Genomic DNA, 7,412 nt, shown 5'->3' with positions numbered 1-7,412 from the left:
TTTTGGTCAATGACATGAGACAAAGTATATGTGAACTGCTGTATGAAAAGTGAATTTACTCTGTAAATCTTCACCCAAATCCTAATAAAAAATAAATTAATTAATTAAATAAAATGAGATATAAATGGAATTCACTGACTCACAATGAAGCCAACTCTTCATACTTGGAAGTGCCAGAACAGAGGCTGAATGACCATCTGTCAGGAGGTTGTAGCAGAAATTAATTCCTATACAAGGTGAGAGGGGAAGTTCTATTCACAGCTTGGTTTCAAAACACCCATGTGCTGGTTCTAAAGTATGCTGACAAATTCTTTTATATTCCTCCCTTCAAAAGATGGAGTCTTGCCTAGTTCCTTCCCAAGGAGACTTGGTGGCACAAATCATTAAACATTCAATTGCTAAACAAACAGTTTGACAGTTTGAACTCATCTAGTAACTCCATGGAGAAATACCTAGCAATTTGCTGCCATAAAGTTCACACTCAAGAAAACCCTATGGACAGTTCTACTCTGTCACATTGGCTTGCTATGAGGCAGAATCAACTCAGTGGCACCTAAGAACAACACAGGTCCTTAGTTCCTTCCCTTACCCTTGATGTGGGCCTGAGTGATTTGCTTGGAACAAAGAGCTTACAAGCTACATAACTTCTAAGGCTAGCTCATAAAATAATTTCCACTTGAATCTTTTACTCTTCCATTTCTTGCTCTGGGGAAAGCCAGCAATCAATGTGTAAGGACATTCAAGCTCTTGTGAAGAAGCTCCTAGTGGGGAGGGAAAAAGTCTTCCTGATAACATCCAAGAGCAGCTTGCCAGCCACATGAGTGAACCTGAACCACCTTGGAAGGAGATCCTTCTCCCCACTTCAGCCTTCAGACTATTGCAGCCCTGGCTGACATCTTCACAAAAGAGATTAACAAGTCCCAGCAGCCCAACTGTGCTGCTCCCAAATCCCTGACTCACAGAAACCATTATTATTAATTATTATAAGGATAATAAATGTGAATTGTCATTTTAAACCTTTAAATTCTGAGGTAATTTGTTGCACGGCAGTAGATAACAAATATAATCCACTTTGATTGGAGCACTTGCTAGTGAGGTTACAGACTGAAGTTTCAGAGTTTGGAAGAAGCCTGCCCCTACAGTTTTTTGTTTTGTTTTGTTTGTTTGTTTTAACCAGTTTCCTTTTAATGGATTCAAACTACAATTTACAAAAACTTGTTCCTATCATTGGAGTGTAAAATATTACCCAAACATATTATTTTGTAATAAGTATGACGTGAAGAAGGAATCTCTGCCCTCCACATTCTAATCTGCTGCAAAAGATTAACACAAACCTCATAAAAGATCCCAAAGATGCCTTTAGCAAATGTGAAATCGTTCAACCAAATTCATCTCTCAGCTGCAAAAGGTTAATGAAACAAGGACTAGTCTCTTCTACTATTTATATTGAAGGAAACTTTTTTCCCCAATATGGTACTACATACTAACCTTACTCTTAAAGGTCAAGTCCAGACTTCTCCTATGAACTTCAGATCTACATCACATTTTTCTTGATATCTCATTTGGTTGTTTCAAAAGGCACCTCAAAATCAGTGTGTCCAAAACTGAGTTCATGATCTCATTCCTGAACCTAGTCCTCTTTCAGAGTCCCTGTTCTAGAGAATGAGACCACATCAATTCCAGGCATAATAAGAAAGCTCTGACACATCTCTCTGTTGAAAAAGTTAAAAAAAAAAAAAAGAAAAAAGACAGTTGCCATCAAGTCAATTCCAATTCATGGTATTCCATGTTGTCGAGTAGAACTGTATTCCAGGATTTTCAATGGCTGATTATCAGAAGGAAATCACCAGGCCTTAGCAACCGAGCATATTAACCATTTGCCCTACCCAGGAACACCTCTCTCTCTCTCTTACCCTTTGCTGAACACCTCAACGGCTTCCTATTGCCTTTAGGATAAAGAAAAAAGTTTGTCAAACCCACTCACTGCCATCAAGTTGTATCCAACTCATAGAGACCCCTCCTTGAGTTTCCAAGGCAGTATCACTATGGAAATAGATTGCCCAACCTTCCTTCTGAGGAGTGGCTGGTGGGTTTGAACCACCAGCCTTCTGGTTAGCAGTCGATGTCTTAGGCACTACACCACCAGAGCGCCTATAATGTTCTGGGTGGTTTGACACCTACCTGCCTCCCCAGTCTAATTCCATCTCAGCTTAGTCCATACCTTGCTCCACTCCTCCCTTTGATCTCTGCTCTATCACACTGAGCTCCCTTCAGATCCCATTAGTATCCTGCACTCCTACCACAGGACCTTTACACATGATCTTTCCTCTGGTTGAGACACTTTTTTTTTCCTTTTGCCTAATTATCTAACATCCTATCTCAGTTTAGCTGCTCCTTCCTTGGGAAGGCTTTATGAACTTGTTCAACCTCCTCTCCAATCCTCAGCCCTAATTAATGATTCTCAAAGTATCACACAACTCTTGGTTATGGAACTATGGCATAGTGGTTAATTTGGGCAACTCATTTAAACTCTGTGGGCCTGTTTTCTCATCTGTAAGGTATAAATATTAATGATGTTCATATTGTGAGAATTAAATGAGATAATATACTTAAAGTGCCTAGAATGGTGCCAGACACATGGCAGATATTACGTGACTGTGAACTACTGTTTTAGTATATTTTCAATTTCATTATTATTAATAAATATTTAGTATTTTTTTCATATCTGTCTTTCCTATTCAACACTCAATTCCATAGGAAGAGAGATATTTTACTTCCACTTGCCATTATAGTCACAGTGCCTAGTACAGTGCCTAGCACATGATAGATGCCTAATGAACATCCAGTGAATAAATGAATGAATGTGATACAGCACCTGGACCCTGAAGAATGTTGAAGTGTCACTAAGGAATTTGGACTTTATTCTCTAGAGGTTTTTATATAGGGCCAAATACAGAAAACTACTGACTTGAAACTCTTGCCATATGCTCATGGTAGAAAAGGATTTCTACAAGATAAAAAGATGCATTTGTAGTGGCTGGTGAAGAATAGTAAGCCTCCTCACCCCTACTTTACAGATGAAGAAGACACACAAAATATACTGATTGGCCCATGATCACACCATCCTTTGAGAAGTAGAATCCCTTCTATAACTCAGGTATCCCAACTTACAGCAAATGTATTTTTCCCCATTATTTTATTTACGAAATCTCCTTCATCCATGTTGTTGTTGTTGTCATGTGCCATAGAGTCGGCCCCAACTCATAGTGACCCCTCCTTGGGTTTCTGAGGTGGTATCACTACGGAAATAGATTGTTCAACCTTCCTTCCAAGGAGTGGCTGGTGGGTTTGAACCACCAGCCTTCTGGTTAGCAGTCAAGTGCCTTAGGCACTACGCTACCAGAGCGCCACAGTTCCACAAAAATCTACTTATTGTGTACTAAGATCTGTACTGGTAGGAAGAGAGTAATGAGTTTTGTTTTTCTCTAGGTCTTTATGTATATTCCCTGCCTCTTGCTGTATCTTTTTATATAGTTCTAAGGGACTCATTTTAGCCTACCAGAATTCTATCTTTAACATTAATATGTGCAAATTCCACCAGAAGCTACTTCAGTTATTCCTTCCAGGAGCTCAGGGATAATTATTTTCATGATTACAGCATTCATTAGTGAAACCTGTGGGTCTAATCCAAATTTCCTGTTGTATTCTTATGGCAACCGAAAAATGGTGTCCAGTATCACGTTCCTTAGTTTTACAAGGAGAGAAATTCTTTATGCCTCATTCTGTTTCTTAAGTAGATTGCCCCATCTTCCTTCCAAGGAGTGGATGGTGGGTTTGAACCTCAAGCCTTCTGGTTAGCAGTCAAGTGCCTTAGCCACTATGCTACCAGAGCTCCCCTTCATTGGAATAGATTTAAAAAATACTATCTGAGTCCAGCAAGAAATATTCCATGTGACTTGATACTCCCTCTCTCCTTGTTTGTCTATGTTCTTTTCATGATGGCTCTAAAATGGACTTGATGTTATTTTTCCCATGACCAACATAATATGAGATTTATTGAATTGCCTGCTCAGCATAACAAATTCAACTCCTAGAGCTGATAAGAAGAACCCAGAACAAACCGAGCTACTGGCCTTGCAAATTCTTATCATATGTTCCCTATTCCCAAAAGCTAAAGTTGGCCTCAACTGATTCTAAAGCTCTGACATGTAGCAACACAACAGTGTTGCTAAAAACCGATTAAGAATTAACAAATTAGTGATTTTGGAGGAGACACATAACTGCTTCAGTGGATTTACTGACAAATTGATGAACATCTTGGGCATTTGTTTTGGTAAAATATAAAGTCAAAAGGAAACAAAACAGACCTACTGGTCTGCCATGAGTCCAGAAGAACTAGACGGTGCCTAGCTACCACTGTCAACCATTCAGAAAGGAGATCCTGGATAGAGTGGGAGAACAAAGTGGAACAAAACTCAAAATCATTTAAAAAAAAATCTGATAGAAGATAGAGCTGGTCTGATAGAGCCTGGTGAGACCCCTGAGACTATCGCTCCTAGTTACCCTTCAGGTCTGGAACTGAACTCACTCCTGTGGCTTCTATCCAAACAACAGATAAACATAATAGGGTGAATACACTTCTTAGAGCAATCACTCTTGGGAGAAGAGAAGGGCAGTGTTTGCACAGGGAGCCAGTTCATGGGGGCAGAAATGCATAGGAAAGAAGGACAAAAAGAAGAGGTAATTACAAGGAGGAAGTAGGAAGAGAGCAATCACATCATGGGGAACTGCAGTCAATGCCTTGAAACAAAATGTGTATGAACTGCTGTATGGAAAATGAATTTGCTCTGTAAACTTTCATCAAATCACAATAAAAATTAAAAAAAAAAAAAAACAAACAGACTTACTGGTCTGATAGAGACTGGTGAATCCCCAGAGACTATGCCCTGAGTCATCCTTTGGGCCTGGAATTAAACTTACTCCCTTGTCTTAACACTCAGCCAAACAATAGGTGGCCTAGAAGCTGAACACCTGCATCAGGGGTATGCACTCCTTAGAACAGTCAAGGATGGGAAATCAGAAGGGCAGTATTTGCACAGGGAGAAACATAGGGAGGCAGGAATGCACAGGCAAGAAGGACACAGAGAAATGCTAACCACAGGGAGAAAGTGGGAGGTGAGCTGTTACATTGTGGGGAATGTCACCAGTGTCACCAAACAAAATGTTACAAACTGTTGACTGTAAAACAAATCTGCTTTGTAAAATTTCACCCAAACAATAAAAAGTTAGAAGAGAAAAACAAATAAAACATTTGTAACAGACTCTGCAATCTGTATCTTAAAGCTCTCATGTACTTCCAAATAATAGAGTACTAGTATAGCAATTGGGAGCTCTGGTAGCATAGTGCCTAAGGCATTTGATGCTAACCGGAAGGCTGGCAGTTCAAACCCACCAGCCACTCCTCAGAAGGAAGATGGGGCAATCTTCTTCGTAGTGATACTGCCTTGGAGACCTAAGGAGGGGTCACTATGAGTTGGGTCTGACTCGACAGCAAACAACAACAACAGTGCAGCAATTAATTAATTTGTCCCACAGCAAAACCATTAATAAATAAAAGCTTCAGAAGCAGACCACATGGATTTAAATCCTAGTTACCTTTATTAGAAAGAATTATATTCTTACTTATCCATTCTCAAATATTTGCTGAGCATGTTCTATTTCCCAGGTCTGGCATTGGGGATAGATATTATGTGAGTAAGCCATAATCCTGGCCCTCAAGGAGCTTATAGCAATGGCAACCCAAATAAAAAGTAACTGCCTTAATAGTGGTGTATCTTCACTTGCTCTTCAACGTCCTCAAGAATACTCTAAAAAAAATTTAATGCAATGTTTCATAGTTTTTCAACTACTTCCTGAGAGTTACTGCTTACATGCAATGAAGAAAATATTTCACAGCGGTGCTCATGCCAATGAGTCACTTGGGTTTGCTGGCTGGTTAAATACGATTAGCACACCTACATGCAGGTCTTGGACTTCAAAAAAGCACCCCCACTCCACAAAATTACAAATTATCCCCTATGTTTATCTGTGAAAGTTAAGACTAGTGCAAGCCAGAGCTTCTGACAGGGTCTATGCCAATCATATCAGCACGTGGAGTTCAGAGGAGAAATGAACAGCTTTGGCAGAAAGGTACTTAAAATGTCCTTCCTAGTCTACTTTTTGCCACATTCAGTAATGTAGCATTTAAATTAATACCAACTCACAACCAATAAACTAGTAAACCAGATTCTGACTTATGTAGACCCCATGTGTGTCATAGTAGAACTGTGCTCCACAGGATTTTTAATGGCTGCTTTTTAAATGCTCACCAGGGTTTTCTTTCAAAGTACCCTTGGGTGGATTGGAACCACCAATCTTTCAGTTTACAGCCAAGTACTTAACTATTTGTACCACCCAGGAACTCCAATACCAACTCAATGCCACCCATATTGTTTTAAAGTATATCATATGGGAAAAAAAAAGTATATCATATGCCATCAGACTACTAAGGATCCAGTTGAATGTATAATAAATAATCCTTGGGAATTCCAATAAGATGGCGGAATAGGCAGAAAGACTGCACAGACCCTCTTCAAAAGAAAAGGGGAACCAATTAACACATATACAGAAGATAATCCTGGATCCCTGAGCCTTGAAGGGAAGGATGTAGAAGTGGACTAAACTCTAACTAGCAGAAGAATTTGCATGAAAACACCAAAAAAAAAGAGACATATGGAATTGCGGTCTGGCAGCAATCCTGAAGGCACAGACAGCTTGGTGGTAGGACCTAAGAATTAACCTAAAAATCGGCCCTGCTAGCCAGGAACTGCACAGAGGACTGCTCTGGTGGCTGGGGAATGAAAGGGGGAGTAGCGAAGAAGACAGTGGGCTGAGCTGTCTGGAGGGTGCAGCCATTTTGAATGTTTACAAGTGGTTTGACCATTCTGGATATTTAAAGTGACAGTGTTCTCCCAGATTCCAGGGACTTAAGAACAGGCTCCACCTGCCGGCAACCCCAAGGACATTCCTGCCCCGAATGACTGGAAAGGTGCGACATCCCCCTTGTTACTCTTATACCCCACACCCTCTTGGTGAATGGAGTTGTGGCCATCTCTCACTTCCACCCACTTTCTGGGCCAGCAGGAATTCCACCCCAGTCTGTGTGCTCGGACGGAGCCCGGGTGCCCGGCCCTGCACCGATTTTTTCTTTTCTTTATTCTGTTTTTCAGTTTATTTGTTTTTGTCTGTTTTAAAACTTCTATTATCATCACTACTTTTGTCCGTTTTACTATTATTCTTTATTCTTCCCATCCCAGGTTCTAGTTTTCAGCTTTTTTTCTTTTCCCTGTTTCAGGTTGCTTTTTTTTTTTTTT

The 7,412-nt window shown here is 40.1% G+C and overlaps 1 protein-coding gene across 1 annotated transcript in view; it reads right to left on the bottom strand.

Moving 5' to 3' along the window:
- Window positions 1-7,412, bottom strand: part of GDA (guanine deaminase) — a 123,084-nt gene that overhangs the window by 87,434 nt on the left and 28,238 nt on the right. The gene's annotated exons all lie outside the window — the stretch shown is intronic.

The sequence above is a fragment of the Orycteropus afer genome, unplaced genomic scaffold (assembly GCF_000298275.1).
Source record: "Orycteropus afer afer isolate SDZICR_OR568_19922 unplaced genomic scaffold, OryAfe1.0 scaffold00005, whole genome shotgun sequence".
NCBI lineage: Eukaryota > Metazoa > Chordata > Mammalia > Tubulidentata > Orycteropodidae > Orycteropus > Orycteropus afer.
The sequence above is the reverse complement of the archived record's forward strand: the minus strand, read 5'-3'. Positions and strand labels throughout refer to the sequence as shown.